The following is a 22,340-nucleotide window of genomic DNA, read 5'->3' on the forward strand; positions in this document are numbered from 1 at the left end:
ATCGAATTGCCGGAGGAGACTCCCTGCAGCCCGGGATGACAGCTCCAGGCTGTCGGCTACCTGCGGGCACTGACAGCATGGAGCTGTCACGTCCATAGCCCACATGGTTTTAATCCCTGCAGGAAGCATGTTTCTACCTCCTCAGGGATTAAAGCCCACTTTGCTAGGAAGTAAAAACACTATGGGTTGGTCACTAAGGGGTTAGGTTAATGTTTGCTTCAACCATCTATTTAACATGCATATATCATGTATGCACTGGTGAAGTTAGTTGGCACAAGAGCCCACAATTTTGGATCAGCAGATAAATCAACATGTTAAAAAATTGGTTTACCAAAAATAGTTGTAAGTGTACGAATATTTTTGTTGCCACTATATCATATATATAATTGTGATATTGCATGATTGCAGGGGCAAAAACATTGAACCCTTAAAGGAGATGTCTCGAGGAAGCAGTTAAATTTTTTTTTTGCCCAGTCCCCCCCATTAAGTACACATTACTAAGCCCCCCTGTAAATGACATTTCTAGCTGGTTCGTACTTACCGTTCCAGCGTTTCAGCAACTTATAAAAGTTTCCTCAAGATGGCCGCCGGCTCTTTCCCCGTCGCTCGCTGCAGCCCGACGTGCGCGCTCCCGAGACGCCGCCAGCTGTGTCTCCATGGCAACCGGACGCATCGCAGCCGCCGACCAGACGCCCCGCAGCCGCCGACCAGACGCCCACCGCCAGGCAGCAGGTAACCGGCGCTAGCCCCCGGCTCCCCAGCGCTAGACCCTCAGCCCAGGTGAAGGCCCCGGAGCCCAGCGCTAGGTTCCGGAGCCCAGCGCTAGTTCCCCCGGCCTAGCGGCAGCCCCCCCCGGCCTAGCGACAGCCCCCCCCGGCCTAGCGACAGCCCCCCCATCGCAGCGACAGCCCCCCCAGGCCTAGCGACAGCCCCCCCATCGCAGCGACAGCCCCCCCGGCCTAGCGACAGCCCCCCCATCGCAGCGGCAGCCCCCCCCGGCCTAGCGACAGCCCCCCCATCGCAGCGGCAGCCCCCCCCTGGCCTAGCGACAGCCCCCCCATCGCAGCGGCAGCCCCCCCGGCCTAGCGCTAGTTCCCCCATCACAGCGACAGCCCCCCCCGGCGCAGCGACAGCCCCCCCGGCGCAGCGGCAGCCCGGCGCAGCGGCAGCCCCCCCCGGCGCAGCGACAGCCCCCCCCCGGCGCAGCCCGGCGCAGCGGCAGCCCCCCCCCGACAAATCACTTACCTGGGAGGCTTCTCGGGGCTGCTGGGCTGGGCTGGGCTTCTCCGCTGGGCAGCTCCAGTTTCTGCACCTTCCTCTAACAGAGGAAGGTACAGAATGGCCGCTGCAGCGCGCTCCCGAGCAGTGACAGCTCGTCTGCGCATGCGCAGAAGAGCTGTAGCGGGGAGCACACTGAAGCGGCTCGTGCTGAATGGAGAAGACCGGACTGCGCAAGCGCGTCTAAAAAAGCAAGCTGCCAGCGAATTTAGACGGAACCACGGAGACGAGGACGCTAGCAACGGAGCAGGTAAGTGGAATAACTTCTGTATGGCTCATATTTAATGCACGATGTATATTGCAAAGTGCATTAATATGGCCATACGGAAGTGTATAACCCCACTTGGTTTCGCGAGACCACCCCTTTAAGGATGTGGCCGGCTCAAGGTTGACTCAGCCTTCCATCCTTCCGAGGTCGGTAAAATGAGTACCCAGCTTGCTGGGGGGGGGGGGGGGGGGGTAAAAGATGACTGGGGAAGGCAATGGCAAAAACAGTCTGCCAGGAAAACGTCACGATGTGACGTCACCCTAGGAGTCGGTCATGACTCGGTCCTTGCAACAGGGAATTTTACGTTTTTTTAATGTACTGAAAAACTTTTGACTTTTAGGTCTCCACACAGGCGACAAAGTCGCGTTGCTACAAATCGCATGTATGTGAAGCCCATGCTGGTTGCTATACTTTACACATGCAATGTTTTGTAGCATGAAAAAACCCGACACAAAAACCTTGTGGGTCCGGCGATATGCCCGCACGTTTTTTGTGTTGGGGTGTTGCATGCTACAAAACCAATCACAGCCATTCATTGAGTGCTGGCTGTGATTGGTTAAGCGTCAACCAATCACAGCCCGTGCTTACAGAAGGCGGGGATTTTTCAATCTCTGGCCAGAAGATGATGAACAAAAACAGTGTCGTGGACTGAGAAGAAGCTGCAGTGGCGCCCCGACACTGCGGGAAAGGTGATGTATACTTATTTCCTTTTTATCTTCAGCTACAGCTTATTTTCGGAGTAGAGCTTATATTTAACGCCCCCCCCGAAAATCCTCGCAGCAGTATTGCCACGAGAAGACACAGCGATATCGCCATATGAAGGAGGTCTTAAAGGGGTTGTCCCGCGGCAGCAAGTGGGTCTATACACTTCTGTATGGCCATATTAATGCACTTTGTAATGTACATTGTGCATTAATTATGAGCCATACAGAAGTTATAAAAAGTTTTTTACTTACCTGCTCCGTTGCTGGCGTCCTCGTTCCCATGGAGCCGACTAATTTTCGCCGTCTAATGGCCAAATTAGCCACGCTTGCGCAGTCCGGGTCTTCTTCTGTTCTCAATGGGGCTCCGTGTAGCTCCGTGTAGCTCCGCCCCGTCACGTGCCGATTCCAGCCAATCAGGAGGCTGGAATCGGCAATGGACCGCACAGAAGCCCTGCGGTCCACGGAGGGAGAAGATGCCGGCGGCCATCTTCAGCCGGTAAGTAAGAAGTCACCGGAGCGCGGGGATTCAGGTAAGCGCTGTGCGGATTTTTCTTTAGGTCCCTGCATCGGGGTTGTCTCGCGCCGAACGGGGGGGGGGTGAAAAAAAAAAAAACCCGTTTCGGCGCGGGACAACCCCTTTAATAGAGTTTTTGAAAGTGAGTTTCCATAACAGAAAGCCTTTATCAACTTTATGTCTATGCAGGGGATTTGCAGCTTTGTATCAGAAAAACCTAGCTGTGTGCCCTATAAAGATATGCCGAATGGCCACTTCAGCCCTTTCAGGCTTGGAGCCTTCCTGTATGGGGGTTCTCTCCCCGTGACCCCAGCGTGCAACATAAAATCACATGACAAGTTTTCCGTGGATCAGTTTCAGTGTGAATCCACGTTAGAATGGATAAATCAGTGATCTGAGCGACTTCCGACGAGGCCGGGTCATCAGCGCTAGACTGGCCAGGGCCAGGATCTCACTGCCAACAGCGGGGGTGTCTTCTCATAAAACAGTGTGGCAAATAAAACACGGGGCAAATAAACTCCAGAAATTCCCACTTAAAGCACTAAGGCTGGGTTCTCACACACCGGAATCCCGGCAGAAATCTCACGGTTTGGCCGCAGCGAAAAAACACGAGATTTCCGCTGGGAAAGCGCTGCTTCAAAACCTGTGGCACTTAGCTGCGGGTTTTGAAGCGGCCAGGCCGCTCGCTTTTCCGTGGCGGCTGGCACTCCCATAGAGAAGAGTGCGGCCTCTGCGACGGCTTCTACCGGCTTTCTGAGAAATCTCGTCCATATGGCTGGCTAATCCCGGGATTAGCGGCAGCAGGCGGATTTGCCTGTGTGAACCCAGCCTAAAACCACCACCCAAAACAAACAAGGGGAAAAGCCTTACAAAGCCATACAATCCAAAGGGGAAAATTACCCTTGATTAAAGTGGGGCGATTGTCCCAGCAAAGACAACCCCATGTCCCGAGCCATGGCCAACTATTCTGACCCTGGGTAGATACAGGAAATGTCAACAATAATGGCAGCAGGAGCAATGACAGAAGCAAATTATAGCTGAATACAACGCTGGTGCTCCAGCTAATGGCTCCCCACATACAACTTACCGTTCAGCAGACGACCAGTTCCAGCACCATTGCTGTCTAAGAGAAACAAGAAGACAAGATTCAGTGGGCAACAGGACACAATAATTGGATCATTGAGTAGAGGAAAACCATCTCCTGGACAGATACATCCAGATTTATGTTGCTGATGAGAGGTTAGAATTTGGCACAAGCAGCATTAATTGGTGAACCCTTCCTGCCAGCTGCCAACAGTTCAGGCTGGTGGAGTAACAGTGTGGGAAATGTTTGGCACACCCTGGGTCCTTTGATATCTCTGAATGGAAACCATGATGAATTGCTGTGTTTCGAAGACCGAAGGAAGCCCAATACACTACTAGATAAGGGTCTCTAATAAAGTGGCAATCCTGTGTATATTACAAATAAATTAGTATCTGATATTGGACCTAAAACCAACATGATTATAAATTGTGGACATTCCCTGCAGCATGGTTTAGGTATGGGTACGGGTACAGATACAGATAGAGGCAGGGCCCTGCACCTTTTGCATCAGGGCCCCTGAGCCTTTAGTTACGCCCCGTTGCATGCATGAAAACCTTGTCTTCCCCCGGCAGACGTATAATAACGAGCACTTCTTTGCTCCTTGTGCAGTTTTTTCTGATAACCTTTCATTTAGGCATACATCCAGCCTTCCCATCCAGCGTGCGGCTCGTGCCGTATACCCCTCCGTGTACAAGCTTTTGATCACTTACTAAGTAACATATTTTGGTTGAAAGTTGAAAGCTCTGTTTTGCAGCGTGTTTCATTCCGGTGAGCTTTTATCAGCTTCCATGAGCTAATATATGTTTAAAGCTCTTGTCAATCCCCTTCGCTTTACTAAATAATGTTCTTTGTAGCTGCGAGCAAAGTACGGGAAAAAGAGAGCAGCGCACAGCGAAAGCTACAATGTAATAAAACCATAATGTCGCCACTAAATTATGCAGCAGGGCTATCACAGCAAATTATTGGATTGGATGGGGTAAGTAGGGGGTTTAGGGACTTTGTTTAACCATCTTATCTGTATTCCTAGTAGTAGAAACGGATGAAATCTGCAGATAGAAGGAATTAGGCTGCGGTTACACAGACGTAACGCCGGTCGCACAGCCTTAAATCGCCGTGCATCTAATCAATCTGATACTAGTCGTCGCGACTCACAAGTTCCTGCGCATCACAAAAAATCTAAACTTAAAGGGGTTGTCCCGAGGCAGCAAGTGGGTCTATACACTTCTGTATGGCCATATTAATGCACTTTGTAATATACATCGTGCATTAATTATGAGCCATACAGAAGTTATAAAAAGTTTTATACTTACCTGCTCCGTTGCTGGCGTCCTCGTCTCCATGGTGCCGACTAATTTTCGCCCTCCGATGGCCAAATTAGCCGCGCTTGCGCAGTCCGGGTCTTCTCCTCTTCTCTATGGGGCTCCGTGTAGCTCCGCCCCGTCACATGCCGATTCCAGCCAATCAGGAGGCTGGAATCGGCAATGGACCGCACAGAAGCCCTGCGGTCCATGAAGACAGAGGATCCCGGCGGCCATCTTCAGCAGGTGAGTATGAAGACGCCGGACCGCCGGGATTCAGGTAAGCGCTGTGCGGGTGGGTTTTTTAACCCCTGCATCGGGGTTGTCTCGCGCCGAACGGGGGGGGGGTTTAAAAAAAAAAAAACCCGTTTCGGCGCGGGACATCTCCTTTAATGAAGTTTTTGTCATTTGGATGTTGAAGTCGTGGCAACTTGCAATCCACAATGACTTCTATTTATGGTTCTTAATGTGAACGAGCCCTAATAGTGACCCCTTATAGTGGTTGCAGTAGTAATAGTGACTCTGATAGTGGCCCCAGTAATAATAGCGACCCCCACAGTGGCCAAATTAGTAATAGCGACCCCCACAGTGGCCAAATTAGTAATAGCGACCCCCACAGTGGCCAAATTAGAAATAGCGACCCCCACAGTGGCCAAATTAGTAATAGCGCCCCCCACAGTGGCCAAATTAGAAATAGCGACCCCCACAGTGGCCCCAGTAGTAACAGCGACCCCCACAGTCGCTCCAGTAGTAATAACGACCCCACAGTGGCCCTAGTAGTAATAGCAACCCCCACAGTAATAATATTAACCCCCTCAGCAGCAATAACCCCACAGTGAAATTATCCCCATCAATATTAACCCCCCTCAGTAATAATATTATCCCTGTCAGTAATATTAACTCCTCTACAGTCATATTAAACCCTCCTCACAAATAATAACCCCCCCCCCCCTCAGTAATAATAGTGTTCCCCCCCTCAACCCATATACTTACCTTCTCCTTGCTGTCAGTGCCGCTCCCCAGGTGCACACTGACATCACGCATATTAAGTTTTTCTACAACACTTCTACCCTATTTAGCATTTTCCAGCAACCTGATTGGTTGTTTGGTGAATCAGCCAGCCCAAACAACCAATCAGGTTGCAGTAGTGACTAGACCAGGATTTGCTGCCCCGGCTGGAGGTTCAGGGGTGGGGAGAACACATAGAGGGGGCCCTATTCTACTGGGGCCATGAAGGGGGTATTATCTCTGGGGCCATTAAAGAGAGCATTATTACTACTAAAGGGGCCTTAATACTACTGGAGGCACTGGGAGTAGGCACTATTACTATTGGGGCCAATAGGGGATACTATGACTTCTAGGGCCACTGGGATAACAGATGTACAAATATACATTGCAATAAGCCATGCCCCTAACTGCATCCCTAAACCGTGCCCCCCTTTTTTAACTTTGGCTTTTGGTGAAAAATGTGACAACTCTACTTCTAATAGATTAGGAGATCTGTGACCTGTTTATGACTAAAGTCATTGGGCAGCCATAGCCTTTAAGGGATTATCCAAGGTTAAACTCACCTCAGGATAGGTCATCAATAATTCATTGAAGGAGGTCTGCTGCTTGGGATCACCACCAATCAGCTGATTGAAGAGGCTTCGACGCGTGGATGAGCTCTATAGTCCCTTCTCAGGTGATGTCACGTTCTTTGGTCACATGGCCTAAGAACAGCTCAGTTCCATTCAAGCAAATGGGACTCAGCTGCAATACCAGGCACCACCGCTATGCAATGTATGGCGCTGTACCCGGTATGGACCGAAGTGAAAGCGGCGCTAACCTGAATACCGTTGTCACTTCAGTCAGCTGATTAATGGAGATTCCAAGTGGTAAACCTCACCTATGAACTATTGATGGCCTATCCTAAGGATACATTAGTTTATAAGTAGTGTAGTCCCGGAATACCCTTTCAGTAATACTCCCCAAACTAACCCTCCATCCAAAAATATGAACAACAATGAAAAACTAAAGGGGATTTTGCTTTAGGCCAGTTAGGATATAAAGACATTGTAGATGGGGGTCACCACTAAGGACCCCTTTATACGCTTCTCAGAAGAGCCGTTTAGTAATATTGGCTGCCATGTAATACTACAATTCTGGTGTAGTAGTAATTATAGCGCCCCCGTCTGATGATTACAGCTAATTCCCAGGTTTTTATGAAACCAGGTCTGCCGCGGTCAGCTGATGCCCAGTCTCGCTCTCAGTTCCTGTGCCCCCCCCCCCCTTCAATCTTCCAAGAGGACTACTTCTGTAACTAACCGGTGCATTAGTAGTCTCAGGCATTTTACATTGCTTTAATTGGTCAGCGCTGCACACATGAGCAACGCTGGCCAATCAGAGCAGCGTGTATGATAGAGTCTTAGACTACCAATACACAGTGCACATTGGGTAGTCTGAAAAGTGTGGTGGCCATCTGGGAAGGACAAAGGGAGACCCATTAGCCAGCAAATCTGGGGGGCAACAACAAACAGTGAAAGCGCATAATCAGAATACTCCAGTATTTTCCAATATACTCTGCATCAACACCTCAAGATCTCTGCTTGCTGTCATTCAATGAAAACCTCCAACTAAAAGCTTCGAGTGAATAAATACCTATCCTGGTCATGTGACGGGCACACAGGTGAATGGCTTGTTACAAGACAAAACTCTGATAACTGTACTGTAACAAAAGGTCACCTGTGTGTCCATCACATGACCAGGCTGCCTGCAAGCAGTGATCTTAAAAATTGTGAAGACCTGATACAAAAGTATACTAAAAATTGTATAACTTATCATTCAGCAATTCTATAACTTATAAAGTGACACTAATAGTGACTTGCTAGTCACACGGATTAGCCACTAACTCCAGTGGGCCGGGTGCTGGGGCCAGTGCATAGGCTCTTGAATAAAATTAAAAACAGCTTATACTTACCTCCCAGCCGCTGCAATCTGTATTGCTCCAGACCCCTGCTGCCTTCTGGGTAGCATAAACATGTCACAAGATTGCTGCTGCAGATCCGCTGCCCCAGTGTTAGTAAGGCTGTGGATTGGCTGCAGTGATCACGGCCCATGAAGGCGCTGACAATCAGCAGGAGACAGGAGCGAAGCGGACCGCAGCAGCCGTGGGGCGAGTCAAAGCAGTTTTTTTAATTTTAATATATCTAATGAGGCATAAGGGGGCATTATAAATGAATGGAGGTATGAGAGGGCATTATTACTAAGCAGGGGCGTAACTAAAGGCTCAGGGGCCCTGATGCAAAACGTGAGCTGGGGCCCTCCTCTATCTGTATCTGTACCCGTACCCATACCTAAACCATGCTGCACAGAGACATAACTTGAAGCTCCTGGGCCCCAATGCAAAACCTGTAACAGGGCCCCCAACTATAATGTTTTATTCATAGTACTGGGCTCCCTATATGGAGAAGAGAGGCCTTATGGGCCCCCTTTATTACTGAGTGGGGGCACGTTTACTGTGTGAGCAACACACAAAAACAACTCTTATTGCCTGGGGAATACAGGGTATACAAAAAAGGAGATACTATTACTGTGTCGGGCACCACAAATGGCCTTATTATTATCTTTGTTACTATAGATGGGAAGATTGCGTAGCAATATGGAAAATGAAGGCAAGTTGGTGGAAAAGTGAGGAGCCAAAGATTTACGCTTATATCATTCTGCACAGACAAGTTGTGACTAGCAGAAGTTGTCATGGTGGTCTGAGCTGCATGGAGAAGAAAAGGGAAAGTTATCAACTCCAGTCGAAAAGGACATCACCTCTGATTACTAGATATAACAGTATTGTAATCACTTATACGATCTGCAGAGTGCCTGGGTAGAGCTGGTACATATTGCTATGTAGTCATTATATGGGGGTAATAATGGCCTTTGTAGAGCATTTTTTTCAGTAATGGTATAGTTATATTTTCTGGTCACGGTCAGTGGGTATTATTTGTCCCCCATATACTGTTATTATTGGTAATATTGATCTGTGTACTGATCTTTGTATGGCGGTATTAGTCACTATACGGTGGTATGTGATAATGGTGTGTTCCGCTTTTTGAGGAAATTAGGAGGTACATGTTTTATAAAAAGTTTGCTGCAGCGAGCTATGCACACCGCATAGACTTATCACCTCCTACTACCAATGGGGCTGCAGTTGGCAGTTTGCTAGCCCCTGCCTTCTTGTGTTCACCCCACTTGCTGCCAGTTTTGACCCGCCTACATCATGAGGCCACTTTGGGTTCCCAATCTGCCCGTGTTCATAGCAGAATGCCCGCTGAAGTCTGAGTGGTTACGTGCACAATGAATGGCACATGATCGAAGCCAGCTTCTTCTGGAGTCGGAGTGGCGAGGACCAGGGCAACCATTGAAGGTAAGTATTGCCTATTTCTTTGGTTTTTATGGTTCCAGGTTGGACTGTTCTTCCTATGGCACATCCATCCTTACTATTATCTTTAGGGGTTGATAATGTATTATAACAGGCCATGTACACTGAAACGCACTGCTGGACGCTGCACCTGTGTAGGATTGCTTCATAGACCTTATTTTCTAGAGTGATTATTTTTTATACATACCAATTCTTGGGATTTCCAATAAAATCTTCTTTCTACTGTAGTATTTATTTCAAACTCCCAGCCGTGGATGCAGATCTGATTGTGAGTTATGGCAGCGCTTGTTCACTCTGCGCGGTATAACGACATTTGGGTGAATCAACGCTGCCACTTAGTGGTCGCAGCCAGTAGTTACGATATTGCTGTAGACGTGACTCAGCTGGCTATGCAGTAGAAGCAAAGCCAGAATGGAAAGCTATGAAACAGAGCGCACTGGGAAAAGCACTGGAACCAGAGCGCTGCAAGCCGCATGCAGTGGGATCCTCCTCTTACATGTAGTTACAGTGTGATCCTCCTCTTACATGTAGTTACCGTGTGATCCTCCTCTTACATGTAGTTACAGTGTGATCCTCCTCTTACATGTAGTTACAGTGTGATCCTCCTCTTACATGTAGTTACAGTGTGATCCTCCTCTTACATGTAGTTACAGTGTGATCCTCCTCTTACATGTAGTTACCGTGTGATCCTCCTCTTACATGTAGCTCTGTGGTGCTGCACATACCAATGTATGCTAATGGCGATAGATACGCTCATGTATGCCGAGTGCGGCCTTATTGTAGGCAGCTCAGATATGTGTCTCTGTGGCAGGTCTGTCTGTCCGATAGTAATCTGTCACTTTTATTGCTCATATCTAATCTTACTATCTATACTCATTGCAAAAAAAAAAATCCCCTCCTAGAAGTTGTCAGACGGGAATGATACTTTCCAAGTGTGAATGTAACGTTATCAGAGCAAAAGGAGAATTGGGGAAAACTGACCCCTTTAAGGGAGGCTCCGATACCGTGTTGTACCGCTCTAGCTTGGATGTAAGATGTGATACAGACAGGCATGGAGGCTCTAGTACCCTGTTGTACCGCCTCTAGCTTGGATACAAGATGTGATACAGGCAGGCATGGAGGCTCTATTACCCTGTTGTACCGCCTCTAGCTTGGATACAAGATGTGATACAGACAGGCATGGAGGCTCTAGTACCCTGTTGTACTGCCTCTAGTTTGGATACAAGATGTGATACAGGCGGGCATGGAGGCTCTAGTACCCTGTTGTACCGCCTCTAGCTTGGATACAAGATGTCATACAGGCAGGCATGGAGGCTCTAGTACCCTGTTGTACTGCCTCTAGCTTGGATACAAGATGTGATACAGGCAGGCATGGAGGATCTAGTACCCTGTTGTACCGCTCTAGCTTGGATACAAGATGTCATACAGGCAGGCATGGAGGCTCTAGTACCCTGTTGTACTGCCTCTAGTTTGGATACAAGATGTGATACAGGCGGGCATGGAGGCTCTAGTACCCTGTTGTACCGCCTCTAGCTTGGATACAAGATGTCATACAGGCAGGCATGGAGGCTCTAGTACCCTGTTGTACTGCCTCTAGCTTGGATACAAGATGTGATACAGGCAGGCATGGAGGATCTAGTACCCTGTTGTACCGCTCTAGCTTGGATACAAGATGTCATACAGGCGGGCATGGAGGCTCTAGTACCCTGTTGTACTGGCTCTAGCTTGGATACAAGATGTGATACCAGCAGGCATGGAGGCTCTAGTACCCTGTTGTACTGCCTCTAGCTTGGATACAAGATGTGATACAGGCGGGCATGGAGGCTCTATTACCCTGTTGTACCGCCTCTAGCTTGGATACAAGATGTGATACAGACAGGCATGGAGGCTCTAGTACCCTGTTGTACTGCCTCTAGTTTGGATACAAGATGTGATATGGGTGGGCATGGAGGCTCTAGTACCCTGTTGTACCGCCTCTAGCTTGGATACAAGATGTCATACAGGCAGGCATGGAGGCTCTAGTACCCTGTTGTACTGGCTCTAGCTTGGATACAAGATGTGATACCAGCAGGCATGGAGGCTCTAGTACCCTGTTGTACTGCCTCTAGCTTGGATACAAGATGTGATACAGGCAGGCATGGAGGATCTAGTACCCTGTTGTACCGCTCTAGCTTGGATACAAGATGTCATACAGGCAGGCATGGAGGCTCTAGTACCCTGTTGTACTGGCTCTAGCTTGGATACAAGATGTGATACCAGCAGGCATGGAGGCTCTAGTACCCTGTTGTACTGCCTCTAGCTTGAATACAAGATGTGATACAGGCAGGCATGGAGGATCTAGTACCCTGTTGTACTGCCTCTAGTTTGGATACAAGATGTGATACAGGCGGGCATGGAGGCTCTAGTACCCTGTTGTACCGCCTCTAGCTTGGATACAAGATGTCATACAGGCAGGCATGGAGGCTCTAGTACCCTGTTGTACTGCCTCTAGCTTGGATACAAGATGTGATACAGGCAGGCATGGAGGATCTAGTACCCTGTTGTACCGCTCTAGCTTGGATACAAGATGTCATACAGGCAGGCATGGAGGCTCTAGTACCCTGTTGTACTGCCTCTAGTTTGGATACAAGATGTGATACAGGCGGGCATGGAGGCTCTAGTACCCTGTTGTACCGCCTCTAGCTTGGATACAAGATGTCATACAGGCAGGCATGGAGGCTCTAGTACCCTGTTGTACTGCCTCTAGCTTGGATACAAGATGTGATACAGGCAGGCATGGAGGATCTAGTACCCTGTTGTACCGCTCTAGCTTGGATACAAGATGTCATACAGGCGGGCATGGAGGCTCTAGTACCCTGTTGTACTGGCTCTAGCTTGGATACAAGATGTGATACCAGCAGGCATGGAGGCTCTAGTACCCTGTTGTACTGCCTCTAGCTTGGATACAAGATGTGATACAGGCGGGCATGGAGGCTCTATTACCCTGTTGTACCGCCTCTAGCTTGGATACAAGATGTGATACAGACAGGCATGGAGGCTCTAGTACCCTGTTGTACTGCCTCTAGTTTGGATACAAGATGTGATATGGGTGGGCATGGAGGCTCTAGTACCCTGTTGTACCGCCTCTAGCTTGGATACAAGATGTCATACAGGCAGGCATGGAGGCTCTAGTACCCTGTTGTACTGGCTCTAGCTTGGATACAAGATGTGATACCAGCAGGCATGGAGGCTCTAGTACCCTGTTGTACTGCCTCTAGCTTGGATACAAGATGTGATACAGGCAGGCATGGAGGATCTAGTACCCTGTTGTACCGCTCTAGCTTGGATACAAGATGTCATACAGGCAGGCATGGAGGCTCTAGTACCCTGTTGTACTGGCTCTAGCTTGGATACAAGATGTGATACCAGCAGGCATGGAGGCTCTAGTACCCTGTTGTACTGCCTCTAGCTTGAATACAAGATGTGATACAGGCAGGCATGGAGGATCTAGTACCCTGTTGTACTGCCTCTAGTTTGGATACAAGATGTGATACAGGCGGGCATGGAGGCTCTAGTACCCTGTTGTACTGCCTCTAGCTTGGATACAAGATGTGATACCAGCAGGCATGGAGGCTCTAGTACCCTGTTGTACCGCCTCTAGCTTGGATACAAGATGTGATACAGGCAGGCATGGAGGCTCTAGTACCCTGTTGTACTGGCTCTAGCTTGGATACAAGATGTGATACCAGCAGGCATGGAGGCTCTAGTACCCTGTTGTACTGCCTCTAGCTTGGATACAAGATGTGATACAGGCAGGCATGGAGGCTCTAGTACCCTGTTGTACTGCCTCTAGCTTGGATACAAGATGTGATACAGGCGGGCATGGAGGCTCTAGTACCCTGTTGTACTGCCTCTAGTTTGGATACAAGATGTGATACAGGCGGGCATGGAGGCTCTAGTACCCTGTTGTACTGCCTCTAGCTTGGATACAAGATGTGATACAGGCGGGCATGGAGGCTCTAGTACCCTGTTGTACCGCCTCTAGCTTGGATACAAGATGTGATACAGACAGGCATGGAGGCTCTAGTATCCTGTTGTACTGCCTCTAGTTTGGATACAAGATGTGATACCAGCAGGCATGGAGGCTCTAGTACCCTGTTGTACCGCCTCTAGCTTGGATACAAGATGTGATACAGGCAGGCATGGAGGCTCTAGTACCCTGTTGTACTGGCTCTAGCTTGGATACAAGATGTGATACAGGCGGGCATGGAGGCTCTAGTACCCTGTTGTACCGCCTCTAGCTTGGATACAAGATGTGATACAGACAGGCATGGAGGCTCTAGTATCCTGTTGTACTGAATCTAGTTTGGATACAAGATGTGATACAGGCGGGCATGGAGGCTCTAGTACCCTGTTGTACCGCCTCTAGCTTGGATACAAGATGTGATACAGGCGGGCATGGAGGCTCTAGTACCCTGTTGTACCGCCTCTAGCTTGGATACAAGATGTGATACAGACAGGCATGGAGGCTCTAGTATCCTGTTGTACTGCCTCTAGTTTGGATACAAGATGTGATACCAGCAGGCATGGAGGCTCTAGTACCCTGTTGTACCGCCTCTAGCTTGGATACAAGATGTGATACAGGCAGGCATGGAGGCTCTAGTACCCTGTTGTACTGGCTCTAGCTTGGATACAAGATGTGATACAGGCGGGCATGGAGGCTCTAGTACCCTGTTGTACCGCCTCTAGCTTGGATACAAGATGTGATACAGACAGGCATGGAGGCTCTAGTACCCTGTTGTACTGCCTCTAGTTTGGATACAAGATGTGATACAGACAGGCATGGAGGCTCTAGTATCCTGTTGTACTGAATCTAGTTTGGATACAAGATGTGATACAGGCGGGCATGGAGGCTCTAGTACCCTGTTGTACCGCCTCTAGCTTGGATACAAGATGTGATACAGGCAGGCATGGAGGCTCTAGTACCCTGTTGTACTGGCTCTAGCTTGGATACAAGATGTGATACCAGCAGGCATGGAGGCTCTAGTACCCTGTTGTACTGCCTCTAGCTTGGATACAAGATGTGATACAGGCAGGCATGGAGGCTCTAGTACCCTGTTGTACTGCCTCTAGCTTGGATACAAGATGTGATACAGGCGGGCATGGAGGCTCTAGTACCCTGTTGTACTGCCTCTAGTTTGGATACAAGATGTGATACAGGCGGGCATGGAGGCTCTAGTACCCTGTTGTACCGCCTCTAGCTTGGATACAAGATGTGATACAGGCGGGCATGGAGGCTCTAGTACCCTGTTGTACCGCCTCTAGCTTGGATACAAGATGTGATACAGACAGGCATGGAGGCTCTAGTATCCTGTTGTACTGCCTCTAGTTTGGATACAAGATGTGATACCAGCAGGCATGGAGGCTCTAGTACCCTGTTGTACCGCCTCTAGCTTGGATACAAGATGTGATACAGGCAGGCATGGAGGCTCTAGTACCCTGTTGTACTGGCTCTAGCTTGGATACAAGATGTGATACAGGCGGGCATGGAGGCTCTAGTACCCTGTTGTACCGCCTCTAGCTTGGATACAAGATGTGATACAGACAGGCATGGAGGCTCTAGTATCCTGTTGTACTGAATCTAGTTTGGATACAAGATGTGATACAGGCGGGCATGGAGGCTCTAGTACCCTGTTGTACCGCCTCTAGCTTGGATACAAGATGTGATACAGGCGGGCATGGAGGCTCTAGTACCCTGTTGTACCGCCTCTAGCTTGGATACAAGATGTGATACAGACAGGCATGGAGGCTCTAGTATCCTGTTGTACTGCCTCTAGTTTGGATACAAGATGTGATACCAGCAGGCATGGAGGCTCTAGTACCCTGTTGTACCGCCTCTAGCTTGGATACAAGATGTGATACAGGCAGGCATGGAGGCTCTAGTACCCTGTTGTACTGGCTCTAGCTTGGATACAAGATGTGATACAGGCGGGCATGGAGGCTCTAGTACCCTGTTGTACCGCCTCTAGCTTGGATACAAGATGTGATACAGACAGGCATGGAGGCTCTAGTACCCTGTTGTACTGCCTCTAGTTTGGATACAAGATGTGATACAGACAGGCATGGAGGCTCTAGTATCCTGTTGTACTGAATCTAGTTTGGATACAAGATGTGATACAGGCGGGCATGGAGGCTCTAGTACCCTGTTGTACCGCCTCTAGCTTGGATACAAGATGTGATACAGGCGGGCATGGAGGCTCTAGTACCCTGTTGTACCGCCTCTAGCTTGGATACAAGATGTGATACAGACAGGCATGGAGGCTCTAGTATCCTGTTGTACTGCCTCTAGTTTGGATACAAGATGTGATACAGACAGGCATGGAGGCTCTAGTATCCTGTTGTACTGCCTCTAGTTTGGATACAAGATGTGATACAGGCGGGCATGGAGGCTCTAGTACCCTGTTGTACCGCCTCTAGCTTGGATACAAGATGCGATACAGACAGGCATGGAGGCTCTAGTACCCTGTTGTACCGCCTCTAGCTTGGATACAAGATGTGATACAGGCGGGCATGGAGGCTCTAGTACCCTGTTGTACCGCCTCTAGCTTGGATACAAGATGTGATACAGACAGGCATGGAGGCTCTAGTATCCTGTTGTACTGCCTCTAGTTTGGATACAAGATGTGATACAGGCAGGCATGGAGGCTCTAGTACCCTGTTGTACTGGCTCTAGCTTGGATACAAGATGTGATACCAGCAGGCATGGAGGCTCTAGTACCCTGTTGTACTGGCTCTAGCTTGGATACAAGATGTGATACCAGCAGGCATGGAGGCTCTAGTACCCTACAGGCCACCTGGACAAGCAGACAATATGGATGAATTCCTTCTACATCAGATAGCCAAGCTCTCAAAACAGCCCAACATAGTGATCATGGGAGATTTTACCGATCCACACATCCTGGGAATCTCTCTCAGGTAAAAGTAATGGGTCCAACAAATTCTTATCCGCTTTTGCTGACAACTTTATCTTCCAAAAGGTCAAAGAGAAAACAAGTGGATCTGCTATCTTGGACCTAATTCTTCCCAACAGGGAGGAAATGGTTGAGGGAGTACGGGTGTCTGGGACATTAGGAGGCAGTGATCATGTTATCCTTGAATTGTACAGTAACTATACAAGCTTGGCTACTATAGTTTCTTTAAAGGAGCCTTTATCTTAGCAGTAGCAAATTACAAAGGACAGTCTCTTATTGAGGGCACACAGCTTCATGGTTACAATCCAGGGGTGCACAACTCCAGCCCCCAAGGCAGCCCGACAGGTCATGTTTTCAGGATTTCCTCAGTATTGACCTGGTGAAGTAATTATTGTCGATGCCTCAGACATTGCCACCGGTGTTCTTACTATAGGAGATCCTGAAAACAGGACCTGTTGGGGTCCCTGAGGACTGAGTTCTGCACCCATGTTATAGTCTATTTGCAAGGCACTTGGCTTATATGGTCCCTGTTACTTCACAGGACCCCCACTTGAACAGAACAGCATAGAGGGCAACTGGTTGTGCAAAACACCTTAAGTTCACTCAGCAGCTGTCCCACGATTATCCCACCGCGCCACATTACTGGGAACTCCAATCACATCCGTTAGAACAGACAGTTAACTGTTTAGACTTTGCAGTACCGGCAAATAAACATGGTAAGCACACAACACGGCAAACCATTGCAACAACAGTTTGGCGGCGCAAACCTTGACAGTCCTACTTATGGACACTTGGACCTTCGCATTCCACAATATGACAAATGACAACATAGTTCAGTTCACACTTTTGGTAAGGGGGTGCGGTACATGACGCAATCTACATCAACTCCCTTACAAATGCTTGCCCAGGCATGGGTACAGTCTTGGAGGTGAGTTTGGAAGCGTGTGGGCCCACTTGGCTTCATGGCCTACTTCCAGCTACAACCTCTATGACTCTTTACATAAACCAATGGGCTTAAGTAACACTGGTCAACAAATGTTTACAAAAGTCATGTTACTGAAATAAAATTAGTCATTTCTTATCAATTTTTATGTGCTCAATACAAATATGGCAAATATAGTCAAAATGCAAAACTGGCAAAAAATTTTCTTGTAATCTGCAATAGTTGTTTACATCACGAAATGTATGCCAACAGTTAATAGTTGCCTCTGGCTAATACCTGCAAAAAAACCAAGACTACGTCTTAGATGTCTTTGCCTGTCTCTTGTACTTGTTCGGGACCATCTCTGTGGAGTGTCCAGCAGTAGTCGGCCAGCACGGGAGTGTCCAGCAGTAGTCGGCCAGCACGGGAGTGTCCAGCAGTAGTCGGCCAGCACGGGAGTGTCCAGCAGTAGTCGGCCAGCACGGGAGTGTCCAGCAGTAGTCGGCCAGCACGGGAGTGTCCAGCAGTAGTCGGCCAGCACGGGAGTGTCCAGCAGTAGTCGGCCAGCACGGGAGTGTCCAGCAGTAGTCGGCCAGCACGGGAGTGTCCAGCAGTAGTCGGCCAGCATGGGAGTGTCCAGCAGTAGTGAGCCAGCATGGGAGTGTCCAGCAGTAGTCGGCCAGCATGGGAGTGTCCAGCAGTAGTCGGCCAGCATGGGAGTGGACCATTGTCCCTGGTATCTTTGTTCCATTGTTGTGATGTCTTGATGAAACGTTCACCATGTTCATCACTAACCACGGTTTTCTGAAAAGACATCCAGATGGGAATGAGGAAAGTGGATCTTTAGAGACATATTGAAGCCAAGTTACTGCATCAGCAGGTCTTGTTCCTTGTAGTTTTCTGCCCTAACATTCCCGAGAAAGTTTGTAGACACTTGGCGGAGAGCACTCCCATGCTTGTTCCACATCACCCTGCAGCAAGTTGTTGAACCGGTCATTATTGAAGAGCGCTCGAATCTGCGGACCCACAAAAACCCCCTCTTTAATCTTTAAAATGTAAGGATGTTGTTACAGCCCTACTGGATACATTTACACGGTGAAACACAGAAAATGAACTACCGGGTATCCCCGAAAATAAGACAGTGTCTTATATTATTTTTTGTTCAAAAAGGTTTACGTTTTTTACATGTATAGCTGCCTGGACACTATTTAAATTGGCTTTTTTAAATTAACTGTTAGCAGGGTTTAATTTTGGAGTAGGGCTTATATTTCAAGCATCCTCAAAAAGCCTGAAAAATCATTTTGCATCCTCAAAAATTCTGGAAAATCATGCTATGTCTTATTTTCAGGGAAACAGGGTATATGAAATATCTTCAAAACGAGAGCCAATAAACATTTTTCATGGTCATATTCGTGTTCAGCGCACCAAGATACAATTGGTAACAATTTCAGTGTTGACCCGTGTAATCAGCGGATACATGTAATCTAGCTTGACCATGCAAACTGTAAAAGACCGTCTACTTAATTAGTTAGTGAACGCCCCTGTTCTCTGCACTTAGTTAACATAGTTATCAACGGCTTCTATGACTCTACCTTGACTAGGATAGTTAGATACAAGGTTAGGGAGTCCACAGCGGAATCCGTCTCTGACCCCGGCCAGTGACCTCGCGTACCTTCACTTTTCTGTATTGCAGATAACCGCGGACACTCGCCTTTGGTCATGCTCAGTACAGCCTTTTGTTAAATATTTATTTTTCTCGTGCCGCTGCTAGGTGATGACTCGGGTATCCGCAACCTATCCGCAATGTCAATTATGGATTGACTGGGGGTTAGACATCTTCCATTAACTTCAACAGAAGCCATCCGTTCGGATCCCGCACAGAAATAGAACATGCTGCAATTTTATATCCACTCAGGGAAATCGCAATTGCTATCCGCTCATTTGAGTGGACACGCGAATGTTCTATTTTTTCAATGAGTGCGGAATACCACGGATTGTCCGCGCAGGTGACAATTGTGAATTCCGCAATTGAAATCCAGTTGTGTGAGACCAGCCTGAGCTTGAGCAATTAAAATCTTTTGGGTTGAGGGAACTTGTGGGCTCTTCCTGAACCAAAGTATCAAGAGGGTACTAAAACTGGTTGAACAGATATCCGACAGAAGATCATGCAGAGGAAGGCCACGTGTGGTTGATCCTAGAGGTGAGCATCAGGTGGCACGTCTCATACCTCAGAAATGATGTGCCACAGTGGACCAACTGACCCAGTACAACAGGGAAGTTAGACTAATTTCCACAATGACCATGTGGCTTACTTTGCGTTGACTGGGGTTCAATAACCGAAGACCGACAAGGGTGTCCCTGATGACTCCTCATTACCAACAATGCCTCGCATGGGCCCATGAAATACATTAATGGAGCTTGTACATATGGCAGGTGGTTGTCTGGAGTGACAATTTCCCATTTTCTGCGGAACCATATGGCTGTCCGACTCTGCAACAGGGATAAACGGAATGAAGCCATATCCCATGGGTGTACCATTGAGGCTCAACAGATCACTTGTGGTGGTGTCATGGTCTAGGGAGCATTTTCCTGGCCTAGGACCGTTGGTCATCAAATCACAATCCTTAAATGGTGAACACTACAGGGACCTGTTAGCTGACCACCTGCTCCCATATCGACGGAAGCTCTTCCCCGACCCCAGTGCCATGTTTCGACAGGACATCACTCTGTGTCATTGAGTTCAGATCACGAGGGAGTGGGTGGAGGAACACGGCAATGAATTCTGCACACAGCCTTTGCCCTCAAACTCACCAGATCGTAACCCCATTGAACATGTTTGGAATATGCTGGAAAGGGTTACAATATCTACTCCGACTTATCAGTCAAACGTGCATGGACAGAGGTGCTGCAGCAGGCGTGGGTCAAGTTGGGTATGGAGGATGTTTGCTACGCTGTGGAATCCGTTCCTAGGCATCTGAAAGCAGTGATCAACTAAAAAGGTGGAACAACTTATCGAATGGGTGTTCTTAATGCAGTGATTGTTCAGTGTAGTTCAATAGGAACATCAATTATACGAATACACTTCATATTGTAGCAATTGCCTAATTAATGACCAGGATTTAAGGAAATAATCTGATCGTTGCTAGATCATAACTTCCAGTTTTCCAGCTTTCAGTCTGCCCATCTCATCTAACATTCCAGATATGGTGCAGTTAACATCAAGGCGATCTGGGATGAGATGAAAGGTGATACCACCATACCTAGCTTTCCATAATACATAGACACGTCACTGGGGAGATGGTTAATGACACCAGTAGAGTAGCAATGTCTTCGAAGGACAATTTAAAAAGTCGTTAATGAACGATGGCACTTCATATATTGTCTTAATTATCTCTACACCTTCTACTGACTGTGCTGGAAGCAAAGACCTGACCCATTTTGCTAAAGTGATTAGCTCTTGAATGGAATAACTAGTTTATGAATAAATTAACCAGCTCATTGTCTAATGTAAAATGCTTGTTTTATACCAAATAATTCATTAATTGATCTAAAACTAACGGTGGTGGTGGTGGTGGAGGGGGGGGGGGGTGTTAATCTACATAGTGCCTGAATAGAATAGAATGAGGTTGCTTCAGATTGATGCACATGTCCACTCCGGTCTTCACTTAGTCAGGGGCGCCAAGGCTCATTGTAGTATGCATGGGGAGTGAGGGCTACTTTGCAGAAGAGCTGCTGTAGCATACATTGCTGAACAAGCTACTGCTGGCTATGAGAGGTCAGAACTTGCAGAGTGATATGGTTTGCTTTATATGGGGCCGTAAGCCATTTAAGAGTGCCCATGATGACCCCTGTCGAAAACACCTACACGTGAGAACGGGAACTTGTACCAATGGAAGAAGGCAGCCTGGACTGATAAATCAGGTCTTCCTTCACTTACATCATCTTGACATCTGGGTGCATGGGTATTTCTTACCTGGGGAAAAGATGGCACCAGGATGTACTATGAGAAGAGGACAAGCTGGTAGGGCCCTCAAACTGATGTGGATGTGACACATACATCTACTCACCCCATGTACAGACCAAGTACTGCACACAATGAGTCACTCTGCTGTTCATCATGGCAACTGTTGCACAGCCACTTAGGGGGTGCAACCACGACTGGGATGGAAGAGCGCCTACTCAAATCTCCGATGCATTTAACTGGATCCATGTCCTCAGGAGTAATGACGTTACTGTATCGCACCACCTGTACTGGGTCCTGCACCACCAGAAGAAATGAACTAGCAGCTCGGTATTGAAACATGGCGGAGATGCGAATCATGGCTATAAGAAATCTGCATGGCGGTGTGGACCGGATGGAGAAGAAATGTGAAAGTTAGCGACCTCTATCAGAGGGGATGTCAGGGCACTGCAATCACTTATATGATCCCTGTAAGAGGGTAATACTGGTATTTGTATATTGCCTTTATGTATAGTAACCTTCACCTTACTGGACAAACGTAAAGCTTCCTTTTTGTCAACAAAATTTGGCTGCAGGCCTTTTGCAGTCACTTGTCGGTTTTTGACCACGTGCCTCAGCAGAAATATAGGGACAGCTGGTGATAGTTACGATAAGCTGCCATGTTCCCTTATCTGCTCTGCTGGCATTACCATGCTGCGTCTTCTGCACACCGTGGCTTCCATATCCATTCTGCCAACAGTCAGTCCTAGATCCTGCCTGCCTGTAGGGTCCACATGCCCCTGCCTGCCCCTTGTTTTACAGGGCCGATGAGCAACCAATCCTGATCCAGTACCTTTTGTATTTGGCATCCACAAGCAAGAGTCGATGCCAAAGCCATTGGTTCCGCTCCATCGTGACCAAGTGCCAGTTAGAGTGTTGCTCTGATTAAAAAGGTTGTTCACGGTTAG

Source organism: Eleutherodactylus coqui, chromosome 2, assembly GCF_035609145.1.
Source record: "Eleutherodactylus coqui strain aEleCoq1 chromosome 2, aEleCoq1.hap1, whole genome shotgun sequence".
NCBI lineage: Eukaryota > Metazoa > Chordata > Amphibia > Anura > Eleutherodactylidae > Eleutherodactylus > Eleutherodactylus coqui.